Consider the following 23507-nt stretch of genomic DNA (forward strand, 5'->3'; position numbering starts at 1 on the left):
GGGAGCATGCGGTAACCTTTCGTAGCTTTCTTTTCGCCTTGATCAACATGGATTGAACCCACAGATATTTGACGCTTTCTTTGCACTCGGATAGCGACATCTGATTGTTTTGATAACAACAGACATTTACTGTTGTGTTAGGACTCCTGTGTGGAAGACGTACGGTCGACAATTAAATCCTTTGAAGGACTTCATTGAGCTTTTTGACGTTCAGATGCCTTCTGTGAAACTGAATGTTTCGAGTCGAAATATATAGTACACAATAAGAACTTGCATACAAAATGCACGATTTGTCTTTAACTGCACGACGATCATATTAATTATGGAGATCTTATGGAGTGAATCAAGCAAAGGCGACATAGCGCCTAAAATTACTTTCAGGTATTAATCACGGCATGGCTGTCATGCAGACGTGTCGACTATAGTATTAGTCGTTGCCATCAATCATTTTATACTTTGAAGTTCGTAAATACAGTAACTAGTTTCATTGTTCATAAGTCGCACGTCTCTCTTTTCGAGAAAAAGCTAGATAGTTTGGAAAAGACCAGGACCGTTTGAAGACGAGCGAATGCACAGATCTTCTATACACGATGAGCTACAGCTCGACTAGGTAAACAGCGCGTACGCCTAATATGTCAAGGTCAACAAGGTCTTCGTTACTTGCCAACGTAGAAGCTTCATGTTTGTGTCAAATAATAACATTAGATGGTGCGCCCAATGAAATGTCCGGATTCGTTGACTCGTGTCAATTAAACGTGCAGTAGTATTTAGTATATATATAATGGCACCTGTTAGAAGTGGCCTTGCTTAACGCGTCCTCATCAGTACAGGCCTCATTTCTGCAATAGCGACTGTGACATGTTCGGCCGCTTTTCGCTAACGGGTTTGTGAAAGCTTGAGGGTCGCTTTAACAATACTTTTTGTCTGTTATTTTTATCTATTTGGCGCTAGCTGTGGCATCTAACGTACAACGAAGGATGATGATTTGTCGTCGTGCACGTTAGTCTTCAATCCGCCACCTAGGTGGCCACCTGCACGACTCGGACTATTGACCCGCCGTAACTTGACTGGTTATCAACTTTTAGCCCGTGGCTGGTTGAAGAACCCAGAGCAGATGAGGAAAATAGCGTCCGATAGAAAATCGAAAACCCCAAAATTTCCCTCGAACCAACGAGAGCGATTCAAGGCATAAAGGATTTCCGACGTTGGCATCGGGTACCCGGTACCACGGCTTGGGCGTTGCCCATTGAGCGGCCTTCGCCTACTGTCGTCTGTCGATGGCGAGCGTCGCCATTGTCGACGTTTATTTCATGATCGTTTGCCCGTTGACACCTGAAGGAAATAACGTCTATATCAATGAAAAGTAACTGACGATTATGTTGCAGGATCGTGCAATATGTGCGTTACGCATGACGCGACGAAAGGACGGAACAGTGACAGAGGAACTCTTGGGTAAATTGCCGTTTATCCGCTGTCAGCTAGAACGGATTGGTCGGCGGACGAATGTACATCACAAAATATAAAGGCACGAACGGTAAGTGGAATAACGGAAATGCGTCACCTCTAGCGTTACTGTCTTGGTCGAAAAGATGTATTCTCCGTTGCCAAATATGGTGTATGTAGCTGATTGCAGCGTGGTATAGCTGAATACAGCAAACATCGCCATATTGGATATGAGCGGAACGTTCTCACATCAACCGAAAATGTTCATTCCGCTCGTGTTGAGAGTAACCGCGCCAGATGTTTCATCTTTTGTTTTGCTTGCAGATTGCTCAGTAGATCTGACATAATACCGTGCCAAGCAATAGCCGAAACGAACGAAGCTAGCACGAAACATGGCGTGCGATTCAGGTAGCGTTATAACGGAACCGATGTATAGAAGGGTATCTTAGAACAAACATGTACTTTTAGAGCATTTCGCTGCTACCGTGACGTCCTGCAGAGTCCACAGCTTGTTTCCCTGGCTACAGGATCTAATTTCACAATGCAATCGCACAGCAGAAAAATGGGTGGAAATAGGATGTGCTCAGAATCTTATAGTAGAGATACTTTTCAGAATAGAAGGCGTCTGTATAATGTAGTTATGCCAAACATGTATATTTACGAAACAGTTCCACTACTTGGACTAAACGTTATATATTTGAATTGATTTGCTACCATTATTAGGCCAGTCGATGTAGAAAAATCGAATCCCGAAAAGTCTGCTAGGCACTGATGCATGCAGCTGTCAGAAGTCCGAACGCGGAGAACGCATTACGTTGACGCTACCGCAGGACGCCGAGTGAGTGATGCCAAAGAAGGATACCATACCTATTTCCTGTTTTTACAAGTTTTTGCGATGAGCAGAAATTCTGTTACATTAATGACGACCAACAGCGAACAAACCAAATAACGTCCGTCATCAGCCAGAAAGAAATTCGTGGACTCGTATTAGCGATGTTTCGTTTACTCGCCGATCGCTCCGTGGTTCCGTTCTTTACCCTCCTATTTAACTAAGCCTTACTTGATTCAATTTTATATCCATAGTAATTCCTAAATAGAGAAGGTAATCAATTAGCCAAATTGGTCCAGTTGTATTTGTATGAGGCAGGTAGAAAAAATTACGTAGATATGCATTTAGGGGGGCGGAATTTAACTGACACCGAACAATTGCGAACAATTGGAGCTCAATACACGAAACGGGATTAGTTTCGTAGGTTGTACACTACGAACTCCGAAAACACAGCCTTCGAAAAATGAAAATCAACAGTGTAATAGGCAGTGCTAGCGTTATTTCGTGTCCAGGTGAATCTATTCATCGTTAACAAACACAATACACCAAATATATCCAAATATGGTCAAAATATAGGCCAGACATTGACACTGGTAAACGCAGTTTCCGCGTAGAAGAACTCCGCTTTAATTGTCCTTGTTTGTCACCTAAGAAATGTCCTGTGCTCGCTGTCCGTTCGGCTTGTGACAACGTTGAATTTAGAGATCAGTGATATCCGTGACAGGCAGTCAGCATTTGAATTTTTCCAGAATCGGTTCGAAATGTGGTGAAGGAAGCTCCACTTTACTGTGTGTATGTTTATATTATGGGTCCCGGAGGACCGAGCAATCGATTGAGATCTGGCCTCTCTGACTACGAGGAAGACGCCTCCGTTCCGGCAAAAAATGGCTTTTTTTTTTTTTTTTTTTTTTCGTTATCCTCTCCATAAAAAGAAAAGCAATATACTTCAGCGTCTCAATCTGTAAACTCCCACACGATTATTTCGTACAAAAGTTGAAGAATTCTTGTTTACTGATGAAGCAGTATTCAATTTGATCCTCTTCAGTATCATCCAATAGTGAATAGTTTAACTGCGACTAACCTGCGTTCGTAAAGGGTGAGCGAAAAATGCCGAGTGATATCTTACTACTATTACTTTGTGGTATATAACATCTAAACCATTTTAAGCTTCTGTTGAAAGTAGAACCGGCTGCAGCGGCAGCTGCAGGACCAAAAACTTCACGGGACCCAGACCATTTTGAAAATAGATTCAATAATGCTATTAGTAGGCCATCTCATCTCAGTACTAAGGCTGAAAGTCGACATGCCACACCAACGTCGTTGGCGTCTGCAATTTCCTACAGCGGTTCTCGACAAATCTCACAGCTGTTCAGTGAACTAAGCTGAGAACTGGGATACAGTAACGAGCAGCAGTTGGCATTGCACCGTCGCAGTGACTCCGCCCGTGGTGGAGGCGGGCTGTATGCTTGTCATTTATGGTAATCATGATTCACAAGTATATTGGGCATGCTGGTTCAACCCTCACCGTTGACAAAAATTATCACCAGATACTTCTAATAAAAAAAAATAGGTTGCATTATTAAGACTACTAGATGCGTGTACGACTGTCATATCGTTTCACAGACCTGTTGGAAGTCCAGCAACACCTACATCAGTCAGGTTCCTAATGCAGGAGTCTTTGGTGTTGTACGTAAAGACAGATGGTTCCAGAAACGTATTCACCAAATATAGGTAAGTATGCAATCTAAATAAAAAAAAAACCTGTACGAAAGGCGGAAATCCCCAATAATATCCTTTTTTGTCGATCCTATCAGGCACACATGAGGCTAGATTCCATCGACCTAAAATATGGCCTGCTGACTCACGATCACGACAAAGCTGAAACACCCACCTGTTTAGACCTCTGTTCCGTTTCGGCTGACATATTTTACGTTTCAGTGCACTCATATTGATTGTAGGCCCAATGACGGTAACAACAAAAGCCTTTCTCTGTCTGTACATTGTAGGAAACCGATGTGGGCTTCGTTAGCTGCGAGAAAGCCACTCGTCATGAGCATCTTGAACTGTAGACATATACTGATTCAAATATAACATAGTTCTATGTCTTGATTTCAGCACAGCCATGCTTGTCTGCTGTAATGCTTCCATCCACCACCGAGTATTCTTGCATGCTTCACACGTTAAGCATAACCCACAAGTGTCCGGTTTCTTTTGTGGCCTGTTTGGGTTCCGTTTTCTTGTCTGCGGCTTGGCGCAGAAGCCGGGAGCCCATATTAAGTCTAGATCACAGACGAGTTTGTCTCGCACTTCTGTTTCCACGAGCAATATTGTATGGCCACAGCCTTGTGAGACACCAACTTATCTATTGGCTCCTAACTTTGCCTGCGCAGTTACTTACGCAAATCTCTAAAACAGCGCTGCTTTGTTTACAGCCTTCGTTCGCTCAAAGACTAGTTAGAGTTACCAACCTATCGTAAACCTTTCCAATGGGGAAATCAATATTGGGGCTTTAATTAGTTCTTGCTACATTTGGATGATCGATATAACAGGTCAAACATATCGAGCAACTGAAGACTAGCGAGTTGATTATTCCCTTATCACTGCGCTTAAGGTAAGATCTTCTTGCAGATTACTGAAGTCCGAGCTACCCGCACTTCCCTTACAGCCAACGGCACGGGACAAATGTACGGTTCTGGCTTCGGGCAACATCTCAAATCGGTCTTCACGGCAGTGGCCGTATTGTTTCGCTCTACGTTACGATTGCCTAGGAGAACAGACATGCTTCTTTTCTGAATGATTCGATGTTTGTGCCGTACAGATATAAACAATGGTAACCAATTCAAGGCAGTATGTCACCCGTGCAATGGTGACGAAACTTCCAAAAGTGGCCGAATGAGGGGTCCTTTTGAAGTTTACTGAGAAGATCTCAAACCCCGTTGTCAGTCTTACTGTACCTCAGAGAGCAGCTACGGCTTTTTTCGCTGCTGCTCGAAACCTTTTCGATTCTTCTATGGTATTTCCTAATGCTCGAAACTATCCCATATGACCACATAAGACATGCTCCACATTGTACTATGTCCTTTCGCCATCTTGCAGATCGCTTCCCGCTCTGGGCACCATTTGGCAGTCTGTCCAGTTACGCTTGCTGAGAACACACGTTCACTTGGTAAGCCACGCTTACAGCGTCAGCTTTAGCGGCCCCATCCAGTCAGCTGGATGTTCATCTATAGCTTTTATCAACTTTACCACAAACAGCACATCGTCTGTCTGTCTGCCTGCCATATCGCTATTGCTACTGCCGTCAATTGAAACGGATTGACATATATATGTTGTAATATTCTCAACCGCCAGGAACTTTAGCCACTCGTCATACATAGCGATTGACCTGTTTGTTTGAAACCCACAAACTGCTCTACTTTATTCATTCCCCTGAAGCGAAAGTCTATATATATATATATATATATATATATATATATATATATATATATATATATATAGATGTGAAATGCACACTTTCAAACTGGCAAAATACAACCTTTTATATTTCGGACAGTGTCAACAATGCATCATACATGTGCCTCTCTGAAGTATACAAAGGCGTTAGCAAAGTCACCGATGCGATTTGTAATTAGTCTGATAAGAAAGACCCGTTCAGTACATTCACAGACATTGTCTGGGTGACCAAGAAACCCAACGGACCTTACCAGCCGGGAGGGAATACTGGAAAAATATAGTGGAACACGCAACAGATCATCAAGTTACAAACTCGGTATCAGCGGATCGTCGTATTTTGAGCTTTTTAAATGGAAGAGTTACATTTGAGCAATAATACATGTTATCAGTGAAAACTGGCGCTTGGAAAAGGATGCACATTTCCCAGCTAAGACTATTTGGAGCTATGAAGCCATACTAAAATTAAGCGGCCAAATGAATCAATATGATTCCCGTTGTCTCTGAGCAAATCCATCTGTTACACAGAAAAACAATGTAAATTTACCAGAAGTTACTATTCTTCTTCGACAGTGTAGCAACTGATGCCAGTTGAATTTATTGCATTATGGGGTATTTTAGTGATAAGAGCAAGTTCTGTCACCGCGATGTAAGGGCGTATCTGGATAAGAATCTTCAAAACATATGGGTTGAACGAAGAGATCCAACAGAATACCCCGCTCGTTCCCTAGACCTGACGCCAATGAAACGTTCAGAAGCCATAATTGAGCCACAGGGCGTCATAACGCCGAAGTAAACGTTTACTGAATTGTATGAATAGAGAAACGTATTTACTATAACAGTAATGATTCTGAACGTTTTATCTAGATGTACTGGCAGTTCAACTACAATATGTTGGTATGTGATAGTCATGCGAACACTTTTTTTTTTACAAGAACCTGTATTATATATTCTGCATGTCTACGCGTATCAGCTATGTACATCCTGTGCGCATGTATGTATATGTGCCATAGGGATCAAACAACACGTAAAAAAATATATATTTCAGTATGCAGATGAATGATGTATGATATGGCGTGACTAGTTGACGATTTTCAATGAGTGTACTGTTTTGAACACGACTTTCAATTACATGAGCGGAAAGTCGGCTTGCTATCAGGAAAGTGCTAACGATCCGAGATTTCAGAGGCCGACAGATCAACGCCGATAAATAAATAACACCTGCGAAAGTCGCCATGTTCTGCCTAAACGCTACGATCGAAAACCATCGTTAAATAACGCGAATACATTATAGTTGTTCACACATCAGCTTCTTACAGATGGACGTGTCTGGTGGATATTATTACTACCGCTAGTGCAGCTTCATTAATCTATTTATGAACTTTTTTTTATTTATGCACAAGTTCTCTATTGGTATGTGAGGCTCCTATAGGGAGAACACGTTTGTTGATCTTTCTTATTGCTTTGAACTGCAATAGGCGCAACCCACTGTTCCTACAAACCGCGAAGACGCCAATTGGCATTTCGTTTTAGAAATTACAATGCACATTGACCTACCTAAAATGAAGCCATCATGGAATTCAATAATAAAAGCAGTAATGGGCTACGAGCTCTTTGCGCATGATAAAGTTGACGGTAAGTCGTGGCAGAAAAATCGTTGCGCTTGATATTTCGCGGCTCCGGATGCGCAACGGAACAGAATAAGAGATTACTCCAATACAGCCCATACGATTGTTCAAGCATAGCAGTTGGCAGCGAACAGAACCACCTTCTATAAGCATAAGTGGTCCTTGAAGTTCTATACTGCTGAAGCTTGTAGTCAAATGTTTATAGGTCTATCTATCGTAAAAGTAACACCAATAGAAGAACAAAACATGATCGTTTGCTCCTTAGGTACGTAAGTTACGTTTGTTAACGACACCTCTTTCCGACCAATTTTATCGAACGTAAAGCTCTTCGAATAAACTTTTCTAGCAAATTCATGTCGTTAAGTTACATTCAAAATTAGAAACAGCGTCTCCAATATCCTTTAAATACATATTTTCAAATTTAAATGGAGATACTTTGAATGGTCGAGCGCTGCCTCCTCCATCTGTAGGTCGTGTCACCTTTAAGTGACGCGAGACATTTATGCCAACTGTGTACAATAGCACGCCAAGTCGATTCTGCAGAGCCAAACATCGCCACGTTACTCCTGAAACTATCAGAGCGGTATAGCAGAATCATTTGTTATGTTGGCAAGGCTTAGATGAGCCCTTACGGCTTTTCTGTACCCATAGGTCACCTTAGAAAGCTGTAACCTGTTGATACGAATTACCCTGTACCTCGTAAATTTAGCTAGATAAGATGACTAATCTTTGAGTAATGAGTTTTTAATAGAGCCAGTTTGCCTGCTAATAGAAATTTGTGCTTGGAGATTTCCCATAATTATATATATTTCGGTTGGAGAATATAGCCAGTTCTAATCAGAATCTCTCTGATTAGATTAGCTCTGACTCTGCAGATGCTCAGCAAGCTGTTGGTCTATAACCTCAAGTATAAATGTTGTTGTTAAAAGTTGTTAGTGTTAATAAAAGTGTTATAGGTTATCCTCGAGTGTCTTCGATAACGAGTCCTTTTCCACCGAGCCACTACTAGAAAATTGGGTTTCACATTGCTCAACTGTGCTGGCCGTTCGGCAACGGCTACAAATTCCACTAACCGATGGCGAAGTCTGAGGAGTCAACGGGCGCGAGACTAAAAACAAGAGAATACGTTGGAAGGCGACGAAGAGCAAACAGGCAAATATTGATTAAATTCAATTTAGACGCAGTTAAGAACAGACTGAAATAGCAACCCTTTTCTTCCTGTAATCCCTTCTTCGATTTTTCCTGTTCCTGTCATACGTGGCGACCAGCGAAAGTTCTGCAAGAAGCCAGTTGACAATGATGCCGATAAAGCGAGAGTCTTTCCGCCGGAAGCCGGAGTCAGCCGGAATCTCGAGGTCTCCAGGCAGGGTACGGACGAAGCCCACTGGGCTTGCAGCACACGGAGTTCCTCTGTGTCACAATTCATATATCAGCATGCGTACCATAAATATAAAGATGCGTAGGCATATATACGTATATATGCCTACGCATCTTTCTCGCATACACCATTCATCGTAGCGCTCTGAGGGCCAGAAGGCTAGCTAAGTTTCTTCGATTCGTCTCTACAAGTTTCTCGGTTGCTCATATCCGTAAATAATGTCCCTTCGCCATTCTGTACTGGAGAGCTTTGCCATCGACTACAGTTGTTTTTTTTACTTCAAATTAGTTATACATCGGTCTTTAGTGAAGCCTAAAAGGGGCCAGCTATAGAGTAACGCAGTTGATTAGATTCGCCCTTATGGGCGACAGTTTGTTGTCTCGCTGGTATTCGTTCAATAGCTTTTGCGTAACGACGCCGTAAATCACCTCGGATATAGAACACTTTAAATTAGTTTGTATAGGACACAACAAGCGATTGGCATGCCGTTTGTTTGAATCTGCTCTTGTTTGCTGTATATACTACTCTACATATGATCTGCCATTGCTATACGGTCGTCGGTAGATTTCGGTACTCTTTATTCGAAATAGATTAGAGCCGACATAGGTCGATAGCCACCAAGTCTAAGTTGAATTGTTCCCTCCTCGACCTCTCGTGGCCTCATCCAGATCATTCTCATAGTTTATATATCTGCAATGTTTAGAAACGATGTTTATATTTTTGTTTGACGAAACAAGCCATTTGCTTGACACTCATACACACAACCAACGGTACTTAACTATCTATCTGACGCTAGAAAACAAATATCGCTGCATGGCAGATTGTTTGCGAGTCGCTAAAACGAGCCTATGGCGTGCGACCTACCTGCAAACCCAACTATTTTGGCCTAGATGCGTCGCCCTCCACCCAAATGCTCTCTCTGTCTTCCACTGATTGCGCACGCTCGTCTAGTTGTGATGGGATTGCCCACTGTAGTGGGTTTTGTAGCGGTAAAAGTAACCTTATCGTCTTATACTCTCGTTATCTGCATTTTGAAACTGAGATTAATACTAGAAGGAGTTACACAGCTTAGTGAACAGAGAACTTACGTTAATAAAACCGTGGAGTGCTAACATTCATTTTACCATTAAAAATTGAAATTTATGACAAAAAATGTCCCAGCAGGTATAATCCCGATAAACGGGTCACCATGTGAGAACATTATTTCGACGAAATAGATAAGCACATGCTTGTATTTGCTAGTTTAAACTTAATATACATTTCAAATTACTAGACTGACATTATTGGTAGTAAAAAATTTAACAATTATTGAGCATTTCCAACAGCAGTACAATGGAACTACGGCCAACAGTTCAGGGCTACCTTCGTAAAGCTAAATAATAACACCAAAGTGGTAAGGCGCTAATGAACCTTAAAACGACTTTCAACAACTAACATTTCTTCAACACAGTCCGGCATCTCGATAAAATTTGGCTAGTTAGTTTTTTTTCACTAGTTTTTTTTTTTTGATATGGCAACAAGTCCTAGAAATAACGTCTGCTATACGTAAAATACGTTTGATACCGACAAAAGTAAAACAGATCCTCAAAGAATACTATTTTTAATATTTTGCTAGCGGTTGAAAAGAATTCAAAGTGTAGATTTGCAACTGTACAGATAATAGAAAGTCTCATGTAATTTTATTAAAAAACAAAACTAGCATCTGGTTAATTGACATTCTTCATTATTTGACTTGTAAACGCCAGCGACCTTCGGTCAATTGACTTTTAGTGAGTCCTTCTCAGTACTACACTTTTCAGAACCACGTACTCCCTGGTGAGATATCATGCCTTACGGTCATATCTGCTTTACCAAAAGCTTTGTTTCTTGGGCTTTATTTCTCTTCAAGGATTGCGTAAATGCGTGTTCCGACGACCGAGTCGGCAGCAAACTACGTTTGCTTGTTCGTTCTCTCCTTTTCGACGAGGGGCTCTTGCCTGTCGTTTGGTGTCGTCGCCATGTCCTTTCGAAGTAAACGGAAAGCTACTGCAGGCGCAATTCCTCGCGTGATAGCGACGAGCTGCATTTGAGTGTATATGTATGTGTATAGAAGGTGCTGTGAGGTAGTCGAATGTGCACACACGAGCCAACGAGAGAAAGAGACAAAGAAGAACAAAGGTCGGAGTATGCACGTACGCAAAGCGCCTGGTGATGTTGGCAACAATGATGTTGGAAGCAGAGATTGTAACGATCCTGTTGTTTGCTGGGGCCGCTAAATACCGAGAATATGGTGGGTTTAGCTGGCTCTCTGAAAAAGTACACTATGGTTAAAGCATACTGTCATCCAGCCCAGTTACTACCCTCCAGCAGCAGCAGCTGACGGATAAAGTGCGGCCAGGAGAGATAAGCCAAAATATCCTGTAAGGGTCTTTTTTTTGTTATTTTCCTTTGTTGTTATTATAATTTTGGCTACTCCGGTCGTTGCTACTGTCGCCGCAAAGCGCTGAGTGAGAAAAAAGTGAAGGAACTCTAGAGTAAAGGCAAAAAAGGAAGACAACAACGGTATTTAACAGAAAAATAGGTTTTACTTGTACCGTTCACGCCTGGTGGCCGTAACGACGGTAACGCAATAACCAGCCCACTGCTTACAACGCATTCCTGTTCTGCTGAAGTCCCTTTTGTAGTAGAACGATACTGCAAACTGCAGGACTAGTGCAGTTTGCAGTATCGTTCCTAAATATCAGGAGCCGTAGACGCACGAGCTCCTCGTTTGAATTCAATGTCGGACCCATAATCGCAGCTGTATGGCCGTCCGGTCTGCTTGGCTGTCTATCCAGCTATAATCAATGGCTCACATCGTTCTCAAACGCACTATAGTAAAAATAGTACCGAATAATGATAATGACGACAATGCCACGCGAATGCCGCTGAGATTAGCCAACATAGTTCTCATATGTACACCGATCACGGCGCCAGCCGGGGTCATTGTTGTCGCAGACGAAAGTTGTCTGCCGTTACCACCTAACTTCGCCATTGCATACTTTAGCTAGATGGGACAGATCGGACGAGCGCCCTCAGTCAGCGATCAGCCGCTGACTAAACAGCGATGGGCCAACATCAAACGAGTCAGATCGAATCTTCATCAGATCGAAATCAGATGTTATCCCAATTATTCCCGAACTCTTTTTTGCCTTCGTTGTATTTTCTCGATATTTAACGTTATACTATGTGCTCGAAAGCGTTGCCCTTTGGAGCCGTTATGCAGTATATGCACATGAGCAGCTGCTAATCCTGCGTAATGTACGACGGGGCGGATTAGTAACAACTGAATCAAGTATCTATTATATTACACATACAATGCGATATAGAACGAGATGCAACAAAACTGCTTCTTCTGTTTGGTTACACTGAACTTCGCCAGTTCGTTTTTATCCGTAAATTCAACTGATACTAGCCATATCCGACCCTTTAGCCAATTTTATATTGGATATAGTATGAACATAACCGACAGTCTTTGTTGTTGTTGGACGCCTGAAGACGTGTACCTTTCCATGATTAGGGAGTTTAAAATTTGGGAAACAGTTCGACCAGCTTCATAGACGCATTCTTGAACTTGACATACGACAGGAAGCTTACACCTATTTTTTTTTTGTTTCGGATCTTGGGTACAGCTGCAGAGCCTTCAAAGGGTTTGTTTGCACTAAAGAAAGAATCGGGCTGGGTTTCGATCTAGTTTTATGCTATTCCGACATTGCGTTCCGCGTGTTCGGCTGAAAGGCCTCGTACGCTTGTAGGGAAAATTTATAATGGTTACATCTAACCGGCCACACCGGAAACCGTTTTAATCTTTTGGATAGGATGAGTTGACTACTATCGCCAATTCTCTAGGCGCCGAACACGAAAATTCTGCTTCCTTTAATCAATGCTTATCGCATGGGTGTTTGAAAGCATGGCAGTTTTTTTGTGGAGAAATGCGCTCCTGAACCCAGTTCACTTTGGCATCACTAACTGCTCTACGATGAAAACAAGCTATGGGCCCTTGCAAGTGTGATCCCCGCCAGGACGACAGTCATTTCCGCCCGTTGGAGCGGGTTTACATTTCAAGCAAATTCATCGATGACGGGAACACAACCTGAATTCTTTTAGTAACCTGGACATCCTACACCGTCTATCACCTCATTGTTTGTGAGTGGAGCACGCAAAATCATAAAAAATTTTCATGGCTTCAAATGGGCCTCGTAAAATGGATGTGATAGATTTTTTTCAAGCTGTTTTAGCTGTTCTTTCTATTCGATTTGAATCGAATCCGTAAAGATCGCCGAAAGATATAAATACGGATACGTGCGAGCTAGCCACCCCGTCGGACGGGTAGAAGGTAACGATTCTTTGCATTTGCTGTCAATATGTGTGCCCGTGTCTGACGGGCAATGCTAACACGCGTAGTATTTTTCTTTCTGGCCAATTGTTTATTGTTAACTATTAGCCAGCTTCAGCGTATGTATAAACAGCTAAGAAGTAACGAAAGAATATCCTACTGGGTTTTACGAAGCGATATATTGAATAGACGGTAATTCTATGCTACAAGGGGCCACGTCTATAACTTCCACGATCTCAGTTTAAATCTTCACAAGAATCGAATTTTTGTCATGACTTGAATCAAAGTATCTCTGCGTCTTCAACTACTGTTCGCTACTAGCCAAGCCGCTAAAGACTCAAACAATATAAACTGCACGTAAGTGTTTGATGCCCATTTTACAAACCGTTCATACGACTTGAAAAGGTCCCATAGATTTGAGCAAGGGAGCTTATTTTCTCGGTGACTTTAGCTGAATTATCATATCTCTTCTGTAATCAGTTTGTCACAATAACGCCACTGTTTCACTATCGTTTGAAATGTCCTACAAGATTAGCTATTTCTGCGTGCATAAGCGGGTTTACACATACACGTGCAAATCCTATTGTAGTTAGTAACAATGTTCCAATCGACACAGTCACTCATTCATTCAAAGACGCAGACTACCCTTGTTGGATCCATCAACGACGCTCAACCAAGAACGGCCTATTTTCTAGACGTTCTTCGTACATATGTATATACGTTTTGATACACTGACAGCTCTTCTTCACACTACGGCATCATCATAAAGTTGCATTGAGAGGGTATTGCGTCATACTTAACACGGAAGTTGAGTTGTATTGTAAACTACTATTAATGATTGACACCCTAAGAACGTAATTGTCACGTTACATTTAAAGTAGAGAGTAGTTCTCCTCTTGGCGAGCAAATCCCAGTCATCGATTTGTTAATGGACTATTTTAGAGCACGAAAAACAGATTTTGTTTACTCTAGGCTCTGGAGCACGTAGTTCTTCACAAATGAGAAAAAACGAAATATCTATATTATGTTTTTCAACTGTGGTTGATATATAATGAGCTAAGCCTAATGAGAGCTTCCCTCTTCATACCTGTAGTTGTTCTGTGATTCTTGCTCACTCATGTCATACACCTTTCACCGCACCATGTGCACTGTGTTCTCCGGCAGAGCAAACACACACCACGGGTCAGGAGCAGTAGTCAATATTTCTCATATTTTTCGACCTAAGGTGCTCCCGGCGGATGGTTATTTTAGGTTTTCAACGAAATTTCGGGCCGATCAATCCATATGTCGAACTATCGCCGCCGCAAGGGCTATACTCACGCACCCCATGGCCAAATTGATTGCGGTCAACGAGCTGACGGTCGATTCACCGATTTCCGTCATAACCGCTGTTCCATAAGTATATCTGCCCTCTCGTCGAAATACATCTTTCATTAGGCTAGCCCACCTAACTGCATATGGCTCAGACATTTTGAGCTACATTTACATACCATGACAAGACACGTGTGTTTACGAAAAAGTATATACCTACACGCAGAGCAATTTATTTACGTATGGGCATTTATGCGAATTGTGGTAAATATCGTGACAAATATATTTATACGCTGCAATTTATGCTGCAGACGAGATTTTCAATGTCGTACTAAATTGACGATTTATGTAATGGTAATGGTTTAAGTAATAAATGAAAGATGTCCTGAGTTTGTCCAGGATTTGTGTAACTAAACAACGCCTAGATATTGTATACCCTTTGGCGCTCTATACTGTGCGCCGGCTGCCTGAATTATATATATATATATGTTGTATATTTGCTTTAAGCATCGTTTCTAACCTTGTGTCTGTCTTGAATGTCTCATAAAGCTGGCACATCGTATTTTCCATAGCACTTGTTCAATCAATAGACATTCTGTACAATATCCTTTCGGGCCATGTGCAGTCCTTAGTCTAGAAATCATTTGAGTTCAAATGGTCCGTTTTTAGACCAAAGCGCAGCCAAAATTTATGTTCGAAATAACCTTCTGCCGAGCAGCCTATTGTAAGTTTTACAACTTGCTATGAAGATGAATGAATTTTTCTTTTTAATGAAACGTTCTAGTCAGCATATGTCATGTATCAGTTTGAAAAGACTTTTTGCTGGGGCAATATCTAACATTCCACGCAGAGCCCTAGGTGACTCACCACATCTCGATTACGTACTGTACTTCGGCGTATAACTTATTTTGGAGATTAACTTACTGTGGTGAATATTTCTGTGCTTGAGCTGTAGTCACAAAGAAGTCGTATATACAAGATCACATGGCGACAAAAGATCATAGAGCATCAGGCGAAGCAAAGAGTCCCATTACGACTACTAGTTTACCATGCCGCGGGGCTTGCGCCGTTTACTATGCAAGCATGAATTTAAAATAAAAATTAAGGTTAGACCGTCATTACCGTACGTAATGAATACGTACATATGAAAAACGACTTACGTTAGCGTTACTATTTAGGCTTTTGCCTTAGTTCTTTAGTGAGAGATAGGGTAATACGCACGACTAAACACTCCGATTTTGATGTACGCGTGAAGCTCAATTCCGACGGCTGGACGAATGTGATCATAGACGATGACAATGTTGGTTTCTCACTGACTACATTGTAATTATTTATGAGGTTATTCAGTCTTAAATACAGATGAGGGCGTTGCTATTATCGGGAAAGGCTTTACAGCATAACGATGCGTCAGCATATTAGGACTAAGCATTACTAAAATGAACGTTTTTCTATTTACCCTTAAATTTCAGATAAAAATGGAGAAATTTCACTTATATACAGGTACTATTGACTTCAGGTAAGTAAGATACAATATTTGAGTCTTTCTAAGCATCTAGGTCAATAGGAAGATACCTGTGAAATCGTGTAGATACATGCGAATCGTTCTGTCTTGGAATATTGGCGCGAACATGGGCATGCAATCTTGAAAGTTAACTAACTTTTAAGGAAAAAATGCGACATGAATGAAAATCACTTATTGTTGGGTCTTTTTGCACTGGACAAACCCTTACCAAGATCAAAAACTTTAGTCTAACTTAGGCCTACGTTATCGCCACTTTTTATGCGGTTCCTTAATAATTAGTTAGTGAACAAAGCATATTCATGAGGCAAGTCCACAGAATCCAGATGTAGTTCACTGAAATGGTTGAAAAAACCATATTTAATACACTTTTTGTATAGATAATTAGATATTAGCGACCGTTCTTGGATAATCCAAATTAGCTTCAACGATTAGTCTTTTCGAGGTACTTTATACCCTTTTTGCACCTTTGGGGTTTCTGGCCTGTTATCAGCCCAAGACTTTTGTTGATGGTTGTTTTTTTTTAGATAAAGGCTTAGAAACAGCCCATACGATACTTTCAAATTTTAGGTATATATATATATATATATATATATATATCCAATATTAATGAAGTCATTCTATAGTACATGCAGAGAAACGCTGTACAAACGCATATGTAGGAAATCGGTAATGTTTACACAACATAAATAGCAAGGTAAGAAGTATAAAAAGCTAATGAACGTACCCGGAAGTTAATATTACGGTTTTCTGACGAAAATTCCTTTAGCATTTCCGCTGACCATTTTCCTTTCGTTCGGACCACTTTATCCTCGTCCTAATTGTATTGTTCATGATCATTGATAGTGTCCATCGCGTTTCTATTTCCCGTTCTTCTTTACTATCTGTGTTTAAAACGTCAATGTTAAGTGATGTCATGGTTATGTAAATTAATATAACTGTATCTAGACACGTGTTTTCCGTAAACGGCCCGTGACACAAAATGATGTTCGTAATACATGTTAATATAACGATGTAAAAAATCAGTCGCCTACATGGATCAGGCGTTATTGCTAGTGGCTATGGTTTAGCCATTAAAAAATTATGACATATGCAGGAAGGCAAGGGCTACTTCAGCTTTGGCGGTGCAGGCCAAATAGCATTTGGTCAGAGGAATGATTAAACATTGAAAAATTAATTATTTAAAGATGGCGGAGTTGTTCACAACCAGTCCAGTAAATACGATGTAAAACGTTATGTAAGCGGCTAGAGCTAATTAGATTTCATTAAACTTCGGATAAATCTGGAAGATCTAAAAAAAGAACTGGGGTTTTGTGTTCCGGAGAAAAACTTCTGACGTTTAACAACACGTACCTTCCCGAAATACTTGAGCTTCGTTTTTACTAGAATTTCGAGTTCGCTTTTTTCGGGTTGTTTTTTTTTGTTGTTATTTGCCTCGTTTAATTACCCGAAGTTGGTCAATCGGAACGTTTGGCCGTCAAATACGTACGTCGTTCCTTGTTACTTGTTAGCAGTTACTTGTTGGCTCCTTATAACTTCCATAATCGGAAATCTTTCGTTTTACACTATCGAAATTTAAAGTATCCTCGTTTTTCGTTAATGGTTCTTAATGTTTTCGTTATTTTAGACTGCTGCATTACAAACCACTTTGTCGAGAACGTTCGCCTTGCATTTTTTTACGCCATGCAGCGTCAACATTAACGCCAAACGCCAGCTTCTGTTCCATTTTTCTTCTCTCTTGCAAGTCGGGTAGTATATGAAAAGGGGCAAAGAGGCAAACAGCGATTTATATGCTTGGGACATTTCTGTGTATGTATCATAGTGAGCGGTGTTCCTGTATCATGCTAAACGAATGCTAGAGTAGGTCTCGAATGGTGGACAAATAATTTCGGTACCTTAAAGGTAATATTTTTATCAGTTATCATTATGTTTATAAATATACCTGTCGGTTCAGTTTCGCGTTTGCGAAAGATATGCTTTAAATTTGTTGCGTTCTGCTTTTTTCATTGAACGGAATTTGTCGATCACAACAAGGTGTTCAACAACGTTTGGCGGTCACTTTGCGTGAGGGATGGGGCAAAAGTAGGCTCGCAATAATGTATGAAAAAAGAGTACATTTACAATATTCTTTGTCATCTTCTTTTTCTGCTGCAGTCAGATTTGGCCTCAACTACGAATTTATTCTTTTCCTAATTACAAACCTATCTTTTCTATAACTTATGTCGGCCTACATGTAGTGCTAGATAATCGTGTTTACGGAAAATTTCTAGACGATCTACGCTTTAAGTTGCAAAAAATTTTGTTTCCATCTGTAATTCTCAGGATGTCACACCTTGTCATAATTGATTTAGCTGAGCGCAATTTTATGTTCTAAATATTAGTTTGTGAATAGATTGATTGACTCATTCCTGCCGTAACACATACATTTACACACATCCACGTTAGAATCCGTCTGCTTTGAAATATCCTTGTGTATTATTTTTTCCTAATATTTTTTCGTGTTATTTCTAAATAGTAAAAATACGTACATTGTATTTCTGTAACCTTTGTCAACAATGTATTTCATATGTGCTATCTTAAAAGAGACAGCAGGCTTGACGTATGTTTCACAACGAGCCACATTATGTTAATCGATCTGGGATGAGGCACCTTCTGAATATAGGAAATCGTTCTGCTTTATATTTGAGTTTCATGCCCCACGGTGGTTACGGTTCTGGCTAAGGCCATTACCCAAGCTCGGCGACTGTGATAGGATAGTCTTGCTTATTTAATTAATCATGTAAACTCAATCGGTGTTCCGTATGAAGAGTAATAGGTTTAAAATAGGGGAGAGCAAGAATCCTTAAGTTTCCCTAACGAGTATGCTGCCAGAGCTGTCATTCGTGTTCACCCGGAGAGCAAGCCATAACACCAATGGAAAAGGAACTCGTTTTAGATAGATGAGGTTGCAGCCATAGTAAAAAGTAGAAGCTTGTGCAGCACTAGTCGTCCGTCTGCTTGGACTGATATAACGTTTGCTACGCTCACCTTCGATAGCGTTCCCGCATGCTGGTCTCTGGCCTACTAACTTGCTTAATTTCCAATTTGCACTTTAACTGCGTCTTTTTGATCGTATCAACTAGAGGCTTTTGTACTTCACGCCACTATCGATATAGATACGTGTAGCCCTGTGTCATTATTTCTGGATACCGGCTCCTGATGGAAGAGGCTTCAATCCTGTTGCTTAGAGCTGGCTTAATCAGCTTATCATGAGACGACATGTTTCAGTCCAACTGAAAGTGCAAAAATAACATATTAGTTTATATATATATATATATAATATGTATCGCTGCCAACCTTGATTAAAAGGACTGTTTTAACAAACTGTGCACTTATTCCGGCTCGTTCACACACACACACACACACACACACACACACTACAGAAAAAATGCACTTCAATAAATTTAGTCGTTTATGCACAATGAATTTACAAACATTGTGTAATTGAGCAACTGGTTTAAACGATACGTTTTGCTGAAGCAAAATACAGTTATGGTGACAGGTGACCCAAACACGACGGCACCAATTAGGAGACAATTCGCTTTTTCGCAGCTGAAAGAAAAGCGATTCTGTGCTAGACGCCAGATCTAGCATTACCACCAGCGAAAAGAGTTCTGCAGTTGTCCGAAAGTTGCCCAAAGCATATACATAGTGTCACGACACTATAATAGTATATATGCAGATCCAAGAACCCATTACGCTGCAGCTTTTATTTGCTACCGCATCTTGCATAACAGAAATATTTTACCGTCCCTACTCTCTGTATGAACGGGTTAGTGATACTAATCCCTTCTAAAATTGCCGTAGGCATGTTAGCCGTCGAAAGTAGGATGAGGTAACCAGTCTTTTCATCCCTGACCCTATCCACACACACACGACCCACTTAGTCATATTCTATAAGCATTAACCATGCATGCTAAAGGTAAATTTTCAGATATATTGACCCTCAACAGTTCTCTCGATACGTTTAAATCCATCATGACGCATGGCGCAGATGGCTAATACTGCAAGATGTATGTATAAATATTTTATAACAATTTGAACCTTACGTTACATTTCTCTGCGCTTATTTTACGTGTCATATACATATGGCTAGATTTATGGCAGAATTACATCTGAGTTACGTATGAACATTAAAATACAATATCCACACCTTTCTTACGGAGGAATTACCTGATCCCATTTCCGAAGCTCTGATATAGTAACCAACAAACAGATCGGCTGACACGAAGCCTTAATAACTCTTAAGCCAAAACGACTTACACCCGCGGCACACCAGAAGCAGCCTTTTATGATTCCATGACATAAACCTGGTCGCTCGTAATTGACAAGGTGTATAGGTAAAAACCAGTGACAAAAAAGCTCAAAATATCCGCCAAAAGGTACCTTATGAAGAGTCATCGTAGAAGGTGCCTCAGGTTAGACTTTACAAAAAGTAAAAAATTTAACGCGCTTAACTGCATCCTCAGGGTTAATTTGACGTATGCCGGACAATGGCCACTGCGAAAGTTATCCTAAAGGAAAGTAATGAACGTCATCTTTTTTTAGTGTGTTATCATCGTTACGGGCCCACGTGCAGTTGATGGCCTGTGTACAACATTCAGCATTCAACAACATATCGCTTCAAGTGTTCTTCTATTAGACCTACTGTTAACCCGAAGAGGTCGATAATCATTTGCTTAGAAATATGGCAAATATCAAATGGTGTCCTGTTCGAGCGCCAAATACCCTTGCGCAAAAAAATGTAGTTCGAAGCGAAAGGCCAACAAGCTGAAAACAGGACAACAGACGGCGTTGTTAGAATCTTCCCACTTTACTACTAGAGCTGAGCGTATGTTAGCAAGAGCTAAACAGACGGTCAGGATGTGAACAAGCATTTACTTAAAATCTCTAACACGCCTATCCTAAACAGCGCGCTTTAGGGCAAAGAAGTACGTAGACAGAGAGGGAAATATTACTTAACGCACCTTGGTTTCGCTGGCCTTCGGCCCATCCGCCTTCAGTGATTTACAGTACGCAGCTGCGTTAATCATCTAAAATAGCGACCCACTTTTTCGACCAAGCTAAGCCAATCTATGGACAATTAACCTGAAGTAAGTCGCAGTGGTCATTTAAATCCCGAGTTATTATTGTCCGAGTGGCGAAAGGTGAAAACATGGTGGTTCGGGTACTGGCACACTTTATAAAGATAGCGGTGTATCCGAATGGAGTATTGCCTGAGATGTGTGCATACTGCACCATGCTGTGTTCCTTAAATTACAAATGACAGCTCTCGGCACTTCATGTAACCGCAAAACGTCAAGCTTTAGGAACCTCAAAACGTTTACGTATTTGATCCCTAAAAAATCGCACATGCGTAAAAGGGATTAGTAGCATATTCCTCTGAGAACCTTCATTTGCCATGGTTGTCCTGCGTCATTTCCACAAAACTGATAAGAAATACTGATGAGAATTTATAATTGCAATTTATTTCCTAAGGTAATAGCATAATATCAATCATTATCATATTTGATGAGAAACATGATGATATTTTATCAGCTAAGAAGTTAAATACACCCCAATATACTATGAAGATTAACCGGCTGAGTTTGTTCCTGAGTCTCCAAACTCAATATATTCTGATGCCTCATTAAACAGTTTTGTTCCTAAAGTAAGAGGCAGAAACAATGAAGTTTGCTTTGAGATAAGGCAAACAAGATCTATTGTTAGCGGGATAGATCACATGACACCACGTCTCCTTTCGTTTTCACAATCAAAATTTGTCGGCAGCAGCTGAAGTTCGTGAAGGCGTGGCTGAGTGCCGTCTTCAAGTGCATTTTGCTTTGTATTAGAACTCTGGCATCATTGCAGATACCAGCAATTGCCCCGTGCGCCTACCAACCCCCATTATCACACCTCTTTCCTTCCTTCGTTCCTAGTTTTCCTTCGTCCGTCCTCATATTCAGTGAGAAGGCAGCAAGATCCTGCTAGCGACGGTCAACCATCAAATAGAATTGCATAGCATGAATTCACTGTGTCAGTCTATGTGTGTGTCAGCCTGTGTGAGCCGCCAGCTAGATGGGAACTCTGAAAGCTTGATGGGGTACCACTGTATAGGTCGGATGTCCGATAGCGTGCGTATTATGTATAGCGCATCCGACTCAGCTTGTTCGAGTCTCTAGATGTCTGAGTTTGGAGGCCGAACCAACCAACCAACGAACGATCTGCAGAAGTCTCTCTTCGTCACTCTTGCCGGCGTCTGCTCTAACAAACACGTTTTCATAGCAGCAGTCTGGTTCTACAGGGCAACTAGCGTGACAATCTGTTTCTCGTTGGCCCGCTCCGACGCAAGAGTCTCTGATCAGCTCCTAGGTGATGCAGGTGTGGTGTTGGCGGACGAAGCGAAACGTGACAGCCAGGAGGCGCAACAACAGCCTCCTCCCAAGAGCCCCAACGAAACGAGTGGAAAATGGTGACAGTCAGCTTCGCTTCACCCTTTACCGGTCAGGAGGATGGCACGTCATCATCAGCATCATCACTATTGTTACAAACATTCCTCTTCAGTTTGCTTGCGACGGGCGGAACCTTCCTAGGAACTGACGCGCAAAAGACAGCGGCATGATCATATAAATAGAATGTCGTGTGATGCTCTGCCTATCGACGCCCGGCTATCGTAGATCAAGACACATCGCTCTAATAATCATTGGTCCTAATTTCAGACTCTATTCGAAATCTGAAATGTACCATTAAGAATGGCAGCGGTCAACTATAGGGTTGCATTTTTTTGGCTATAAACCGTTCAAAAAGTTTTCCGACGGGACACCAATATAATTCTGCTCGAAGACTACTACCCTTCCTCAATAAGTACTTGCGCCGCCTCTATTCCTTCCCTTTTATGTCGAGATTCCTCTTTTGGTGCCAAAGCAATGCAAGATTTACGCACAACTCCCATGTTACCACAGAAATAGATCGGAACGTGTCATAGCTAAAATGTCGGCAAGGGCCTTAGGAAATTTCCTTTCTCTCCGTAAAATAATTATTGCTCGTTGTGGTAGGTTAGCAGCGCAGAGTACTCTGTTCAGCTACTATATGGGACCCAATGCCAGCCAATGCGGAAGGGAATGAAGGTCCAAGACTGGAGCTTAGGAACAGTGACTGGTAGGAAACAGGAATGCGGCCAGAGTTGCTACCGCGGACGAGATGCTACTGGTTTTGCCATTGAAATTCACGGTGATAGTGTAATTGCGCAATCTACTCTACATACTACCAACATTTCTAGTATTGTTTCCCGTGGTATGGGTAGAATCGAGTCACGAGCCTTTTTTAAACAGCGTCAAAAAACCTTTTACGTTCTCTGCAGTTTATGAGCTAGCTATTCAGTAAAGCTCTGAAGGGGCAAGTAAAGGTAATAATGACTATATTAAAGGCAGCAGTAACCTTATGTAACAGCTAGGTCACATCCACAGGAGGAAACAGGAAAGAAAATTGCTGCCAATGCATAGAGCGGATGGTGAACACAAACAACAAGCTCAAGCCGTCATCGACCTGCTAACTACAACGGCCGAAGTGCCGCCGTC

General features: G+C 41.3%; 1 protein-coding gene and 1 long non-coding RNA gene across 16 annotated transcripts in view; one reads left to right on the forward strand and one right to left on the reverse strand.

Moving 5' to 3' along the window:
- Nucleotides 1-1532, forward strand: part of LOC147758532 (uncharacterized) — a 29860-nt gene extending 28328 nt beyond the window's left edge. Inside the window, exon 3 of the long non-coding RNA XR_015319382.1 lies at nucleotides 1386-1532. This is a non-coding gene — a long non-coding RNA (uncharacterized LOC147758532). The remainder of the gene's footprint in view (nucleotides 1-1385) is intronic.
- Nucleotides 1-23507, reverse strand: part of LOC111243631 (protein qui-1-like) — a 233249-nt gene that overhangs the window by 177703 nt on the left and 32039 nt on the right. For 7 of the 15 annotated variants that reach the window (XM_086977569.1, XM_086977526.1, XM_086977546.1 and 4 more), the window contains 3 exons: nucleotides 18940-19184; nucleotides 17266-17649; nucleotides 16640-16796 (listed from right to left, as the gene is read on the reverse strand). The gene's annotated coding sequence lies outside the window, so the exon portion shown is untranslated. Of the gene's footprint in view, nucleotides 1-4163; nucleotides 4358-16639; nucleotides 16797-17265; nucleotides 17650-18939; nucleotides 19185-23507 lie in introns of those variants that run through there. The other 8 variants (XM_086977574.1, XM_022789477.2, XM_086977562.1 and 5 more) reach the window with 5 other exon arrangements.

The sequence above is a fragment of the Varroa destructor genome, unplaced genomic scaffold (genome assembly GCF_002443255.2).
Source record: "Varroa destructor unplaced genomic scaffold, Vdes_3.0 BEIS01000001.1, whole genome shotgun sequence".
NCBI lineage: Eukaryota > Metazoa > Arthropoda > Arachnida > Mesostigmata > Varroidae > Varroa > Varroa destructor.